Below are 18,235 nucleotides of genomic sequence, written 5' to 3'. Positions count from 1 at the left end.
GATCATAGGCACAAAGACGTGCACACAGGCAAAGGGTCCTGAATATTGCCGAACGCCTATAAATACTAAAATCACCGATAATTTGAGCCCTCATTGTTAAAGCACTGGGAGAGGATGAAATCATTTAACAAAGGAAATCGATGCAAAATAGGGACAGACGAGCCTTTTTCTCTCTCCTCCAGGGGGCACATGGAAGACTACCATTAGTCCTCAAAAATGACATGATAGCTGACATCATCATGACGTGGTAGTATGGAGCTAACGTGGCAGTACCAAGGACACATGGCAAGCAAATTCAACATTTTCAGGGGTTCTATCAGGGCATTTCTGAGTGACACATGGCAGGGATGACGTCACCCATTGCACATTGGCAATCGATGATCACACAAAGCAAAGTCTTTATTCCACCAAAGTTCCTTCCAAGTTGCGATTGACATATGTGAAAGATCCTCCTGGATGTGATATTTTATGTGTCACGGTTTATGAAAGTTTCGTGTCCAGAAAAGTCGGCCCACTCTATGAAAAGAAGTGGATGGGTTTCTCCCTCTAATGTGTTGTGATTGCAATACCTTGGGTGGGCCCAGTACCAGAAATTGGCGATCAACAAAGGTAAAAGGTCGCAACTCCAGTTACAAACCTAAGATTGTGATTTGCATTAAAAAGGGCTCCGATAAGGGTGTTAGCCTACGATCACATGGAGGTTCGAAGAACCAAGGGCCATGCACTAAAGGTGCAAACCGGTGATCGGCGATCGCACAAGTCAAGTCCATCCTCTCCCATAGTCCCTCAAGGATTGTGATTGCGATATGCGGGGATCCTCCCAGATGCAATATTTCATATGTTCTATCTTATAAGGATTCCACATCTAGACAAGTCGTCCAGTGCTATAAAGGGAGGTAAAGGGTCTCCATCTCCCGTGTTGTGACTGTGATGCCTTTGATGAGCCTGACCCCGCAAATCAGCGATCGTAGGGGTCAAGAGGAAATATTAGTGTGAAATATCGGAAATCATTGAAGTTCGAGATTTCATGTATTAAAGGAAAAAGGCCCCCAGACGGGCTTTTAAAGGCTCTAATGCCTTCGGGCTAAGAACCTGGTTCAAGCCCCCATTTATATGAAGAAAATTACAGGAAGGGCCTGTAATAAAGGGGCTAAAGCGGATAGGAAGGTCTCTCCCTGTAAACATTTATTTAAGAGGAAAAGTCCCTCTATCATAAGGCCCCGAGCGCATGGTAAAGGGCATTGAAGGTGGATGGGTCGACAGCTGAAGCATTGAATGAAGTATGACACAACGGTAAACCAGTAAAGGGGGCTCAATAAGACTTAATGGAATGACATGGTGTTCTATTCCTATACACAACAAAGGACTGTCGAGAGGTGCTCCATTTCCACTCCACTACAGAAATTCACATTTGACCCACTCCCAACTCCGGAGAATGAGCTACTCAAGTAGTTAAGCCGAAAGCAACAGGTGAACTGGCCAGCACATCATGGCAGAGATGTGGCTTTGGTTAGGGGGGCCTTCACAAGAGCACTAAAGGGATACCTCCTCCATCATCTTTTAGTTTTCTTGATTTCTGTTTCTTATGTAATTTATGTTTATTTCCAAGAAGGGACCAAATCGAGATTGTAATCATTTTTGGAAAGAGAGCCTTGCATGCTGAGACAGCTAGTCTAGCAAACAGCTGGAGCTCTCGCAAAGATATTTTTTGTAACTGAAACCCAAGCTCCCCCTCTTCTTATAAATAGGGGGGAGAAAGACTTAACATAGGTTAGGGAATTTTGCACCTATAGGCCATGATTTCTACAATTCCACTTTGGTTCTACTTGCATGTCCATGAGGGACTTGAGTTATATCTTGGTTGAATGTAAATAGACTAGTATGTTGGAATCATATTGGATTAATGAAACTCCCTCATGATTCCAAGAAGATCAACGCGCAGTATGTTTTCCCTTCTATAATCTCATTTCATATATGTTTTCCTTCTCTAAATATAGTGTGATGAATCTATCGATTTCCCTTTGATTCATGGATTTACCTAGGCTACTAAATAAGCGAACAGTACATGTGCATAAGATAGATTTACTTGTGTTGGACTATAACCTACAGTACCTTTGTACAAGATAGATTTACTTGTGTTATTTGATTAACCTGCAGTACCTGTTTGAGCCCAGATTTAATTTTTTTGTTTAGCGCTAATGGTACCCATGTTATATCTGGTATGGAACCTAAATGAGCACTCCGTTGTTTTTATATTTCCAACTTCTCTCTCTTCCATATTTCTGCTTGAATAGTGCTGCTTAGGATTATGTCATGTTTACAACCCTCTGCATCGAAATCCATCCTTCCTTTCCTCCTCTTCACTTTACTAAAACTTCAATATAAAGCTTCCCGTTGTTGTGTATTGGCCACCAGAACTAGACATTTCTCTTTGAGGTTGGCCTGATTTACCCCCTGAGCATTTCGATCCACGTGTCGGCTTGAGTTTTCCTACATGAAAGACTTTTTAACCAAACCCTCTTTATTCTCTTTTTACTTACGTGACAATTGGAGTGCAACAGAAACCCCACTCATAATCTTCCACGCACTCCTCTATTTAATATGTCCTAGGCGTTGGTCTACAATCAACCCAGCAGATGTCTCTAGGAGGATTTCTATGTCCCTTGAAGCACTCTGCTGCTGACGGTGCTAGAAAAATCCATAGCAGGGCCATTCCAAAAAATTAATATAATAGTAGTGGCTAAATAATGTCATGTAACAAGAAAATGGAGTGTCTTGCAATAGTACACTCAAGCAGAGTAATTGTCATAGGAAACAAAATTGTTCCCTAAGTTGTAGAGGAACAAAACTATGGAATGGATGCAAAAAGGATGAGAGGGGAGAAAAATTGGTAGTTTTTTCTCAGTGTGAAGGTGTGTGCTTCGTGTAAGCAGTTGTGTGTGAGCATGAGAAGAATTGATGGGTAAGAGTTGTTGATTTTTCAAACTAATTAAGGTCCTAGAGCAGAGAAAATAGAGTAGTAAGGTGTGTAGTGGAGAGTGAGGCCACAAATCAGAGAGGAAGGAGTTGTGTGTGACAACAAACTAGGTTCTTTATGTCTCTATGTAATATAAGTAGGCTTTTATTACTCAGTTTGAAAATTGTATGAAAAGTAGGATAGTTGGTTGAAGGAGGTTATGGATTGAATTTATATGATGTTGGTGCCTCTTGGCATGTTGTGGCTTGGTATTTTGAAGGGGGTTGAGGCCTCCTGTGAGTGGGTGCTCACAAAAAAATAATAACAAACAGATTAATGGTTTTCCCTTTTTTTTTCCATGTGAAATCTTTGTGTTCACATGTGTATGATTCTCATTATTAATGATGGTGTGTGTATGTATGTGAATGATTTACTCTGTTACTTATGTATTTAGTTGTGAATTCTCACACAAATGAATGCATAATGAAAAGAGAAAATAAGAATTACATGCAAATGTCAAAATTAGCACCAATTATTGATTCACCCCTTAATAACTCCTTAAGTCAAACAGTTGGTATTAGAGCCAAGTTCCTTCAAGAATAGTTTAACCACTGGAAGGTAGATCTATAAAGAATGACGTTTAGATAAGAGAATCGAGATGCTTACTCAAGAAAGATAATAATCTTTAATGGAATGAACTACGTATTTTCGAAAATTAGGATGGGGGGCTATCTCATGTCCCTAGGGATAGATGTTAGTATATTATGTTGTCCCAACAACCCCTCTTATAGATCCAAATTGTAAAAAGGTGTATGCTAACAATGTAAATGAGAATAATTCCATTATCTATGGTCTTAGTAAATATGAACTTATAAAGGTTGTGCATTGTAGTTCAACTAAGGAAGTTTGGGATAAATTTAAGAAGATTCATGAAGGAGATGATAAATTCAAGCAAGCAAAGCTCCAAACCTTCAAAATGAGATTTGAGAGCTTAAGGATGAATGAAGAAGAAAGCATATCATAATATTTCCTTAGAGTTGATGAGGTAACGAACATGATTAGAGGACTTGGTGAAGATATCAAAGAGGAAGTAGTTGTTCATAATGTTTTAAGGTCTTTTCCTATGAGATTCAATGCCAAAATCTCAACCATCAAGGAGATGACAAATCTAAAAAACCTCACAATGGACCAACTACTTAGTACCCTCACGACCTATAATATTAGACTTGGAAAGGGAATAATGAACCAAAGGAGGTCGCATTGAATGTGTCTAAGAAGACTAAGGAGCATAAAGATCACCAAGAATGTTCCAATTATGAATCTAATCAAGAGCTGACTCATTTTACTAGAAAATTGAAGAAAGGTTCAGGTAAGTATAAGGTAAAATTACACTTCAAATACTTTGATTATGGAAGAGTTAGGAATTTTTCTTACAAGTGATCATCTGAATAAAAGCCAAATAAGGATAAGATTCAAAATTCCATAGATAAAGTTTAAAAATATCAGAAGAAGAAGGGGCTCAACTCCAAAGAGGACAACTCTACATTAGAATTTGATATCGAGTATTCTTTAAAATATGATTCTAATGAATGTATACTTATGGCACTTGAATATCACTCCAAAGCCAAGAATGTCTTAGACTCTTACGAAGAAGAAGAAGAAGGGAAATTGGATCTTGTAGGGGAACTCAACAATGCTCTTGATGAATTGAAGAAGGTTAGGAATAATAAGAAGAAACTAAAAAAGAAGTTGTTGTGAGTTGTAGAAGGTATTCATAACTTTGATAATGAGGAGTTTGTATATGAAAGAGAAAAACTTGAAGAAACCATTAAAATAAAATAGAAATTAGCACTTTAATAAGAAGAAAAACAAAAAGAACGTGAAAAGATAGAGGAAGATAATACACTCTTGAAGCAAGAACCGATCATGAAGCAGGAGGAGATTATTTCAAAAACATACAAAGGATAATTTTTGTCTCTATAAGTCAAGTTGGAGGAAGAAAAAGAATGGAAGTGTTTCTAAATGATTTGATCTTTGAATGGGAGGAGAATTGTCATTGTTTAGAAGCGGGAATAGTATCCTTGAGAACAAACCTTGAGATGTCCAGAACTGAGAAGTCTTTGGACAAAAACATTATTGAAGGAACAAAAAAATTAGATCATATTTTAAGCAGTCAAAGGTCCCTAGTAAATAAAGCATGCTAGGGTACTCTTAATTACAAAAGGTCTCTAAAGGAAAGATTAGTGTCAGGGCCATAGGATTTGAAGTCCCCCATATCTTTGTAAATGTACTAAAAGGGAGCGTTAGTAAAGATAAAACAAAGCCATGTCATAAGAGCACTCAACATTGGATCATGAAGACTAACTTCTCAAATATTCCTCCACAAGGAGATATAACTCAGCCAACAAGACAACAAAGATACAAACAACCATCCCAAGCTCATCAATTCGCAAATATCAGGTATCCAATTTTTTTATGGTCATAGCTATAAATGTCATATATTTTGACATAAAACTATTAATTTCAAGAGTGTCAAACTTTAAAGAGATGAAAATTTCAAATATAGAAAGTATAAGGATTATCGAACTCAAAAATCATTCCCTAGGAATAAAAATCCTTTCTATCCTTTGGTGAATGAAGTTGAAAGTTTCAAGTGTAATCATTTTGGGCATAAGGAAAGTGAGTGCAGAAGCAACTTTAAGTACCCCCTTAAACTGCGATACACTTGGTTGCCAACTTTCCTTAAGGACAAGAATAGTTGGAAACAAAATATATAGAAAAACATGGAGTGTGGACTTGCTTTGGCTGTGCATGATCAAGAAAATAGATGGTACATGGATAGTGGTTCTTCCAAGAAAATGAATGGATATAAGAGTAAATTATTTTCTCTACAAGAAAAGAGCAAAGTGAACAATGTCACCTTTGGAAATAATGCTCTAGCAAGAATAAAGGGAAAGAGCATAGTCAGTCTTGATGAGAAGACCAAGGCTCAAAATGTGTTGTGTGTAGAATATGTCAAGCATAATTTTCTCAGTGTGAGTCAAATGTGTGATAATGGCTACAATGTGACTTTTTGATCTAAAGCCTATGAGATCCGAAAAGAAGAAAATGGAAAGCTAGTGGGAAAGGCAGTCAGGATTCACAACAATTTATATATGTTTCATGGTTCCAAAGTAAGCTGCTACCCAAGTAAGGAAAATCAAACTTAATTGTGGAATAAAAGACTTGGTCATATAAGCTTTAAAGGCCTAATAAAAAACAACAAAATAGAAGAAGTAGGAGGATTACCAAAATTTTCAAAGCCCGATAGCTCAATATGTAAGTCCTATAAATTTGGGAAGCAAAAGGGGACTTAGTTCAAGACAAAGGATTTCTCAACCTCTAAACCTTTGGATTTGATTCACACTGATATATATGGGACGACAAAGATAAAAATCCCAAGAGGAGAAAGGTACTATATTTTATTTTTTAATGATTTTACAAGACGTATTTGGATCATATTATTGAAAGAAAAATCAGAAGCTCTAAAAAATTTCAAGATATTTAAAGATCAAGTTGAAAATGAGGAAGATTTAAATGATTAAATCTTTAAGATCAGACAGAGGCGCGGAATTCAATTCAAGAGAGTTTGAAGATTATTGTGAAGAACATGGCATAAGGAGGAAATACCAAGTGGATAGACCTCCACAATAAAATGGATTAGAGAGAAAGAATAGGAAAATTCAGGAAATGGATAGAGCTATGATGGATGAAGCAGAGGTTCCACACACATTCTGAGGAGAAGTAGTAGAAGCAATTGTCTATTTAGGAAAACAAAAAAGGACTGAGGGCTAATAATTATAATATCCACTATGAGTTATGGAAAGGGAGACCAACATTAGTGAAACATTTCAAAATATTTGGGAGAAAATGTTATATCAAAAGGAATGATAAAAATCTCAAAAAATTTGACTCTTGAGCTGATGAGGGTATATTTCTTGGATACTTTGTCAATATTAAATGGTACAAGTGCTTCAACAAAATGACAAATACACAAATATAGAAACACATAAAATAAGAGAGACACAGATATACGTGGTTCACCCAGTTTGAGATACATCCACAGAGAAGCAACCAATCCTTCCTTTTATATTATCTACCAAAATGAAAATATAAAACCTACAACTTATCCTTTTTAATTTCCTCTTCGCTCTCACACAACCTCCTCTCTCTCTATCTCTCACAGAATAATAATACATAGTTGCAATACAATTCCCTCATATAAATGAGGGTTGCCTTATAGGGAAAATACCCTAAAGTAACATAACTTCTACCGTCATATCATCTTCTTAATGAATGACCTAGATTGACTACAAAATTACAATATTTTACAAGGTAATTTTTTATCTATTTTTAGCTTCGTGGGCGCTTCCCTTGAACCCCTGCCCAGGGGGTTCATAAAAGTAATCATCGCCCCCCCTGGACCCCACTGAAAGGTATTAAATGAGTGGTGTTTCCATCCTGTTACGAATAGGGATCCAACATGGCTAAAATCAACCTCCACACCCAACAATCTCCCACTTGGAGACTAATTATATAAACTCCATCATTGCTTCACTTGTTGGATAGTGACCCCACTTAGAATTGGTTGTTTCTCATCTTCACCATCATACTGAAGACTAGTTAAAACTGAGAAGAATCTCAGTTTCTCCCTGGTTACAACTTCTGTTAAAATATCTGCAGGATTCTAACTAGTGTGTATATTTTCGAGCTTCAACTATCCATCTTCTAACACTAAGGATATGAAATGGTACTTAAGGTGTATATTTTTAGTCTTGGAATGAAATGTTGAGTTCTTTGCAAGAATGATACTCTGGTTCATTGTATAACCTACCCATCTCCTGCTTCTTGCCCAATTAATCCATAAACCCTTGTAGCCAAATATTTCTTTACCAGCCTCTGTAGCAGCAACATTCTCTTCTTCCATTGTTGAAAGTGAAACAATGTTTTACAATTGTGAAACCCAACTTACAGTTATTCCACCTACAGTAAACACATACCTTGTGGCGCTCCTTCTACTATCTGTAGAACATTCCATATATGCATCAACATATCCTTGTAGAGCCATATTTGAACCATCGAAGCATAATTCTTGATTTGCGGTACCTCTCAAATACTTGAGAATCCACTTCACGACCATCCAATGCTCTTTTCCTAGATTTTTCATATACCTTCTTACAACTCCCACAACATGTGCAATATCGGGTCTTGTGCAGACCATTGCATACATTAAGCTTCCAATTGCTAATGCATATGGAACTTCACACATATAATCCATCACTTCCTATGTCTTGGGATACATCTCCTTACTTAGTTTGAAATGGCTAGCCAAAGGTGTACTAATTGGCTTTGCATTTTGCATATTAAATATTTCCAACATATTTTCTACGTACTCACATTGAGACAATGTTAATTTGTGAATTTTCATGTCTCTAGTTATTCTCATAGCAAGGATTTGTTTTGCAGCACCCAAATCCTTCATTGCAAATGAATTTTCCAATTTTCCTTTGAGAACATTTATTTCTTGCATGTTATACCCTACAATAAGCATGTCATCTACATACAATAACAATATAATATAGCTTCCATCATTTTTCGTTTTAAGATAAACACAATGGTCAAAGTGACATCTAGTATAATATTGTTTAGACATAAACCTGTCAAATTGTAGATACCACTGCCTTAGAGCCAGTTTGAATCCATACAAATTATTCTTCAATTTTCACACTAATTTCTCCTTTTCTTTGACCTCATACCCTTGTGGCTGCTACATATATAGTTCTTCCTCCAAATCCCCATGGAGAAAGGTTGTCTTTACATCTAACTACTCAGGATGCAAATATTTTGCTGCCACTAGACTTAAAATACTTTTGATTGAAGTCATTTTAGCAACAGGAGAACAAATTTCATCAAAGTCTATGCCTTTCTTTTATGCAAACCCTTTCACCACAAGTCTAGCCTTATACCTTTATTTTTCTCCATCTTCTTCCTTCAACCTATAAACCCATTTACTTTGTAATGTTGTTTTACCTGCATGCAACTTGACTAAATACCAAGTTTAGTTATGCATCAAGGAATCCATCTCTTCTTCCATGGCTTTCTCCCTCTCCTTCCTAGTTTCTACCTACATTACTTGTTCATATCCTTCTGGTTCACCAGAATCAGTCAACAATACATAATATAATGAAGGAGAGAATCATTCAGGGGGTCTACTTATCTTGGTAGATCTTCTAACACCACTTTTAGGTGTTTTAGGTGCATGTTGTTGTTGTTATTGTTGTGACTACTGATCATTATAATTTTCAGACATCTTTACTTTTTCTTTGATCTCATCAAACACTGTGTATTCTTTTTTTTCCTTTTCATGTTTCTTTTGCTGCATCTGATCCTTATTCAACACCTTTTCATTGAATATGACATCTCTACACCTAATGATTTTGTGATTTTCATAATCATATAAGTGATAACCAAAATTATTAAGACCATATCCAATAAAGGTACATTTCTTTGATTTTTCCTCGAGATTTATTCTATTTTCTTTATTGATGTGGACAAAGGCTTCACAATCAAAGGTCTTTGAAAATGAGTAGCTTACATTTTTACATTTCCATGTCTTGTCTGGAATACCACCATCCAAGGAACTTGAAGGGTCTCTGTTTATTACATAAACAATAGTATCTACAACACCTGCCCAAAATTGCAAGGGAAATCATGCATGCAATCTCATGCACCTTATATGCTCCACGAGTGTCTTGCTCATCCTTTCTAACAAATTATTTTCCTATGGTGTTCTTGGAACTGTCTTCTGTCTCCGAATTCCATGCTCTAGATAATAGTTATCAAACTCTTTCTTTCAATATTCACCTCCATTGTCTGATCTGAGACACTTAAACTTATTTCCTTTCTCATTCTCAACCAAAGATTTTCATTTCTTGAAAGTATCAAATACATCAAATTTATTTCGAATACAATAAATCCAAGTTTTACTAGTTGCATCATCAATAAAATTAACATAATAGTGAGAGCCACTGAGAGATGATACCTGAGCAGACCCGCATACATATGTATGCAAAAGCTCTAATTTTTCTCTCTTCTTTTCATTCCCAACTTTCCATAAACATTGTTCTCACAGAAATCCAAATCAACATGATTCAAACCTGGAAACAAATTTCTTGAGTGAAGAATCTACATCCCCTTCTCACTCATGTGCCCCATCCTATAATGCCACAATGTCATATTTTCTCCTGTGGAGGTTATATAATTAACATAATTAGAAATATTATTACATAAATACAATGTACCAACCTTTTTTCCTTGTGATATTACCAGGGCTCCTTTAGTGACCATATAGGTTTTGTCTATAAAAGTAGTTACACAACCTTCACCTCCCAACTGCCTTGTTGAAATTCGGGTTTTCTTTATATCTAGAACATGTCTTACCTCCTTCAATAGTCATTGGTTTCCATTCAGTTGCTTTATAAAAACCTTACCCATTCCAACGATTTTATAAGGTTTATTATCACCCAAACAAACCTATCCAAAATATCCTTGAACATAGTCATGAAAATGTTTCCTATCAGGTGTGACATGGAATGAGGCCCCTTAATCTACCACCCAGGAATCAATAATATTATCTAATGAAATAATCAAAACATCTTAAAACACATCACCTATCACATTTGCTTCATGGTTGTTCTCTTGTTGCCCATCTGCTTCTTTTCCCTTCTGATATTTGCGGTCTTTCTTCAGGTGTCTTTTCTTCCCACATTTCCAGCACACTATCCCTAATCTGGATTTGGATCTGTCTTTTCTTGACTTACTATGATTTCCTATGATCCTTCTTCTTTCCATTTTTCTTCCGCTAGTCTTTGCGGTCAAAGCATTACCTGATGTCTCACTGGATATTTTTCATCTCATTTCCTTGCTAAGGATGGCACCAACAACATCATCAAACTTTAAAGTACTAGATCCACAGATAGAGCTACTAATAGTCATAACTAAGCCATTCCAACTTTCTAGCAATACGCACATAAATCACAAAGCTATAACTTTATCATCAAAATTTACCCCTACAAAACTTCACTAACTGGTAACTGTGTTAAATTCATTTAAATGATCAACAACAAAACCACCTTCTAACATCTTCATATTAAATAGATGCTTCATAAAAAATACCTTCTTTGAGGCCGAGGGTTTTTCATATAGTTTTCCCTATGTCGTCATTCAACCTTTTTTTATCATTTCCTTTGAAATGTTGAATTCCACCGACACTAACAGACAGTCGTATTTTTCCTAGTGCATTTCTATCGAGAATCTCCCATTTTGCGTCTATCATCCTTGTCGGCTTGTTTGGTTTTCCGCTCAATAGTAGATACATATCTTTCTGATACAAATAATCTTCCATCTCCATCTTCTACAACTAGTAGTTTTTGCCATTAAATTTCTCAATCCTAAACCTACCATCTTCTGCTATTTCTCCCACTCGAACCAGGAACCCTTCTCTCCTACGAGTTTATCGCCCAAATAAACCTTAGGCTCTAATTCGAGTTGTTAGAAATTAATTAACAGAGCAATGAACTACATAAAATATTATAGAAACACATGAAACAAGAGAGACACGTATATATGTGGTTCACCCAATTTGGGCTACGTCCACGGCAAAACAACCAGTATTTCCTTTTATATTATCCAACAAAAGCAAAAGATACAACCTACAACAAATCTGCTATAATTTCCTCTTCGCTTTAACAGAACCTCTTTTCTCTCTCACTTAGAATAATAATACACAGTCACAATACAATTCTCTCATATAAACCAAAGGTTGTCTTCTAGGAAAAAAAACCCTAAATTAACATAATTTCAACCATCAGATCATCTACCTAATGAACAACCTAGATTGACTACAAAATTACAATGTTTGACAACGTAATTTTTCATCTATTTTTAACTTCGATGGCATTGCGCCTGAACCCTTGGTGGGGGAGTAGCGTTGCCAACATGTTAGGAACATGGATCCAACGTAGTTGAAACAAAAAACCTCTAAACAATTATGGAGATAATCAACCTTCACACCCAACCAAAAAACTAAATAATAATCAAATAAAAAATATAAAAATATATTTTAAAAACTATAAAAACAATAGATTATTTCTCAAATGTTAATTTTAAAATACAATTTTATTAAAACCTCATTTTAAAATGAAGTTTTAGGTTTGATTTTAGAATCTTTATAAACAATTCGTTAACAAATATAAAATTGAACTTAACGCTTACACAAAGAAACATTATAAATGAACTTTATGCTTAACCAAAAACACATGGTTCATACATTTTCACTAGTTATTATACCGGCCACAAGCACGATATTAGGTTTTAAATTGACCAAGTATTAGTTTTCTTTTAACCAAAAAAAATTTGAAGTTCTGTAATAGTTTTATTTTATAATTTAAATTTAAATATTATTTAATTATATTTAAATTAAATTTTCTAAAATGTGATTCGTTAATTTCTTATTTTGCAATGATGTATCTATCTACTGCATAGATTGTACTCCAATCACGTCAGGGAAAAAATTTCTTACTGATTTTCGTGTACCTGCACAAAGCCATCGCCAAGACGGCTCTCCCGGCCTCCCCTATGTCACCAAGATGCATGCTTTTGTAGCGAAGTGGGACTCACGTCCTTTTCGTATGTGTGACATGTCAAAACCTAGGTACGTCCTTTTCGTATCTGTGACATGTCAAAACTTAGGTAAATGTTAAATAAATAATGTGTATGTATCACTGGTCAGAAATTAGGCCAATGTTATTTTTTAAAATTAAATTAATATATTTAATTTAATAATCGTTTAATTATCATTTAAAATATTAAAATTTCATAAAACTTTTTAAAATATTAAATATAAGGATTAATCCATTTCATAATGCTTTTGCTAATGTTTTTTTTGGTTGCAGAGATATTTTTGGCTGTTTAATAATCGTTTAATTATCATTTAAAATATTAAAAACTTCATAAAAAAATTTTAAATATTAAATATAAAGGTTAATTCAATTCATAATGCGTTTGCTAATGTCTTTTCTTTGGTTGCAGAGATATTTTTAGCTATTTTTTTTTTATCTTCAAAGGCACGTAACCGGCTCTGGGTCCCCTAAGATCAATCCGTCTGCATTCAAGATCCCCTAAGATCAATCCATCTGCATTCAAACGTTTACATATTAATTAGTGACATAATTTTAAATATTTTAAATTAAAATTAAAATTAAAATATTTTTTCACGAATTATGGTTTTTTTAATATTTAATATTTATTATTTTATTATATAAAATATAACATCTAACAAAAATAAAATTATTAATATTATATAAAATTATTTAAAAGTAAATAAATGTAAAGCTAAAGTTTTTATTATACTTGTTATAGATATGGTATTAAGTATTCAATTTTTAGTTTTTATTTGATATTATTTTGTTTTTTATCAATTTTCTATAATTTAACATTATCAATTTAATTTTATTATTTTTTATTAATATTTAAAATTATTTATCCTAAATATGATTGGTTTAGGTTTTATTATATAATAATTATTATTGTAACATTTGCATAACACAATAAGCTTATTTTTAATTAACTTTTTTAAAATTAAATAAATTTCATTATTAAAATATTAAAATATATTATAAATTATAAATTTAGTTGTTAATTTAATTTTCAAACTTCATTATATATCAAAATTAACTTTAATAAATTTTTAGTTTTTAAAAAAAATATAATTTATTTAATTATTTTAAATTTAGATTTTTTGAAATTTTATATATGTATACATTATTTTTTACTATTTAAACTAAATAACAAGTATAGTCTGAGCTACTATATAACTTTATGAGAGATTTTTTTGGCATAAATCACATAATATTTCATTTGTCGACCCCGTTTCGAACTATATAATTTATTATAATATACAAAAACTACAATCATGAGAAAAAATCATTAAAATATATAAATTTATTAATTTCTCCCCCTGTTATCATATGCTGTTATTAGATGCTTTCTCGTTCAATAACCAAATTTATTTTGGATACTTATTACACTTATCCATCCAATCCCCTTCCGTCGCTCACATGCTTTAATTCGACTACGTTTCCTCCCCATCTCTCTCACCTAAATCACTTAATGATCTCTCTTTCACCTGATTTACCAAATGCCCTTTCAACTTACCATTACGTAAAGTAAGTCGAGGGAGAGAACCTACAAATTTTGAATAGGCTCTTGGTGATGTATATAAAAGTTGTCCCATAATGTGATATTTAAAAATAATATAATAGTAAATTAAATAAATTAGTAATAACAAAAAATAATCTTAATTTTATATTTATTTTATATAAAAATAAAGTAATTAAAATTAAATAAAAAATAATAATTTATTTGTTAATATTAAAGAAATATATAGTTTAAATGTCATATAAAAATAATATAATTGATGTTACACAATATTTAGTTTATTATATGTTTAATTGACCTATAATATTTAAAACAAAAATATTTAGTAATAGTGAAAAAAAATTTACGGTTAACTATAAATAAAATATTTCAATATCTATGTTAAATAGTATAGTTTTATATTAAATTTATATAAAGAAAAATTAAAAAAAAAAAAAATTAAAAAAATTATATTCTTCAATTTTCAATGTAAAATATGTGTAATTTATTGTATTCTTAATATAAAATTAATATATAACATTTACAAGTTTTAGTAACCAAAAGCAAGATTTAATATGGATTATATAGAGATATATACTTATGGAGTTGTCTATAATGCGACTTTTTGGAGATTCCGGTGACGGAATCCGACGAAAGAAATTGAGGTTAAATCTTGATTTGTTGCAGTTAAAATGGTTTTTTAACTGCATATTTGGATTCAGCGCCCTGAAAAACCCCTGGGACGCTTTCATTGTGCAGAAACTAGCTATCAAACTTGCGATTCTAATAAATTCCTGTCGGATTTCGACCGGAAAAACCCCCCGGAAAGGCTTCCAAAAAGTCGCGTTATAGACAACTGCTATACTTATGGACAAAAAGATATAAACATATATTTAATATAGATTATATGTATTAAAAAATGATATATATATATATATATATATAGAGAGAGAGAGAGAGAGAGAGACCTACATATACATGTTTTCTAACTCATATATGATTGGGGTATGTATTAGCATTTTAATGTGTAGAATGTGAATCATAAATAAAATATTTGGATGTTATATATATATATATATATAGTCAAAAATGTTTTATAAAAGGAATCTTTCTTTCATTAATAAATCTTTATGGAGATTTGTAATTCATTAATTTTTTAATGTTGAGTTGACATGTAACATTTTAAATATTAAAAAAATATTTATAATAAAAATAATTATAGAGAGAGAGTCCTATATGTTTTCTACTTCTAAATATAATTGAGACCTGTATTAAGATTTGAATATGTAGAATGTGAATCATACATTATATATATATATATATATATATATATATATATATATATATATATATATATATATAGATATATATATATATATATATATATATATATATAGATATATACCTGACATTTTATTAGTGTGTTGCTAAAATTCAACATAGATATATCGTAATTTAAGAGACTTAAATTTTGGTGAGGAATGCCATCTTAAGAGACTAGAATTTTGGTGGGGAATATAAGACTTAAACCTAGGTGAAGACTCTTCCACCCAACTACCCAAACTAAATTTAACAAACACAATAAAAATAAAATATTAAAATTATTTACATTTAATTTGATAAATAATATATATATATATATATATATATATATATATATATATATATATATATATATATAATAAAATTGCTCTTCACGATTGGAATTCCTATCTTAAAAAGCTTTATGAATCTCCAAATGTCATGGATAATTTGGAAACCCTGCTTACAACGAAAGAAGTTTTCTCTTTAGAAGACATTAAGTTTGGGGTTAATCACCTCGCTAATGGGAAAGCTAAGGACATTGAAGGTTACCAGGCAGAAATCTTAAAAATTGGAGGTCCTGTCCTCATCCCCCACATTCACAAGCTTTTCAATCAAGTAGTCAAGCAAGGGTTCCCTAAACCTTGGACTGAGAGCCTCATTATCCCTATTTTTAAAAGTGCGGATACAAATAACCCCTCTAATTATCGGACAATTATGATCAACCCTCTCTTAGCCAAGTTATATGGTAGTATTTTGGAAAAGAAGTTAAGCATATGGCTTGAAAGTGAAGGTAAGCGGGCTAAAGGCCAAGCAGGTTTCAGAAGGCATCACTCAACAACAGACCACCTCGTTACGCTTAGGATCATTGCGGAGGAATGTCGTAATGATAAATCCAATTTATTTTGTTGCTTTGTGGACTTTAGAAAGGCTTTCGATATGGTTCCTAGATACAACCTTTGGAATAGATTAGAAGAGCTAAAGGTTCCTCTCGAGTTAAGAGCTGCCGCTATAAGGTTATACGAGAATGTAATTGCCAAGCTAAAGAGCAATGAGGGGTGGTCGAAAGATATTAAGTGTAACATCGGAGTTAAACAAGGTTGCCCCCTCTCCCCTACCCTATTTGGCATTTACATCGATAAGCTTGAAGGCTACTTAGAGGAAGCAGGATGTGATGGCACGATCTTAGCTGGGATAGTCGTCATCCTTCTTCTCTATGCTGACGATATTGTTCTTTTGGCAAGGTGCCCATTTGATCTTGATAAGCAACTCAGGCTTCCTAAGGATTTCTGCTCTACCATGGGTATGACTGTTAACACTGACAAAACAAAAGTTATGATTATCAAATCCAAGAAGGACACTTACGCTAATTTTATGTATGACAATAATAACTTGGAGGAAGTGTATTCTTATAAGTACCTAGGAATTGATATTCATCACAAGCTCAACTAGAACCATAACATTGAGAAAAGGATTAATAGGGGGTGGAAAGCTTATTTTGGTCTTGAAAATAATTGTAAAACAGCAAACCTCGTAATGTGGGATAAAAAGAAGTTCCTCTTTGAAACTTTAGTCACTCCTATTATCTTATATCGCTGTGAGGTTTGGGGTTGCAGCATCTCCAGAGAATCATGGAGAAAGATTGAGCAAATCCAGAAGCATTTTATAACTTATAACCTGAAAATTAAAAGTAATACACCCTATCCTATTCTCCTTATACAAGCAGGTCTTTCCCCTATTGAGAGCCTAGCTATGATTAAGTTTTTGCTGTACAAGCACAAACTCAATAACATAGACGATCATAGACTTCCTAAGCTAGCTTTAAATTCCAGCCAAAACCACCTAAGGCTCAATCGGGGTGGCATAAAGACACAAGGGCCTAGTTAAACTATTGGGAGATCAACGAGAATGATGCATTGCAAGACATAAATAACATTAAAGATATTGTTATTTCTAAGTTCAAAGAAAAAATGTGGTGTGAGAAAGATTTAGCGACTAAAAGAAAATTAAGTTATTATAAGAAGGTCATCAACCCCACCCTAGAAGATCAAAAGTATCTCTCTATTTTAACTAGCTCAAAGAAGAAAATTAATATAGCAAAGATTAGAATGAATTCTCATGAGCTCCATAGTGAAACAGGTCGTTGGGCAGTTCCTAAAACGCCATGGATGGAAAGGATCTGCCATATATGTGAGAATAGGAACATCGAGGATGAAAACCACTTCCTATTAGAGTGCCCCACGTACAACCACATTAGATCTCAGTTTCAAAATCTTTGTTACAATACTGACCTTCCTGGCCTTTTACAATGTCAAAATTATAGTGAGCTCGAAAGACTTCTCTCCAAGCTTTTTGAGCATAGGAATAAAATCTTAAATCAAATTATATAATTTGTTTTTTGGTCCAATAGACCAATGTTTGGTCTCAGGGGACATTAACCACCACCACCACCATCATCATCATATTTAAATTATATTTTCATATAATTATTTTTCAATATTAATAAACAAATATATTATATAAAAAAATTTGAAAAAATAATAATGAGACAAAACTTTCTTTCCATATTTATTTATGATGCTTTTAAATCATATTCCATATAATATGAAAGTAAATTAAATTTCTAATAAATGAATATTTTTTGCTGAAGCATATTTTTAATAAATATACCTAAAAATTTTAAGTAAGAGTAATGTTTTACCATGATTTAAGACAGGTCTAGTGAGAAAATGTTTATAAAGA

This window comes from Pinus tabuliformis, chromosome 1_2 (genome assembly GCF_031772625.1).
Source record: "Pinus tabuliformis cultivar Carrire ecotype Pingquan chromosome 1_2, CPIR1, whole genome shotgun sequence".
NCBI lineage: Eukaryota > Viridiplantae > Streptophyta > Pinopsida > Pinales > Pinaceae > Pinus > Pinus tabuliformis.
This window is presented reverse-complemented; position numbering follows the sequence as displayed.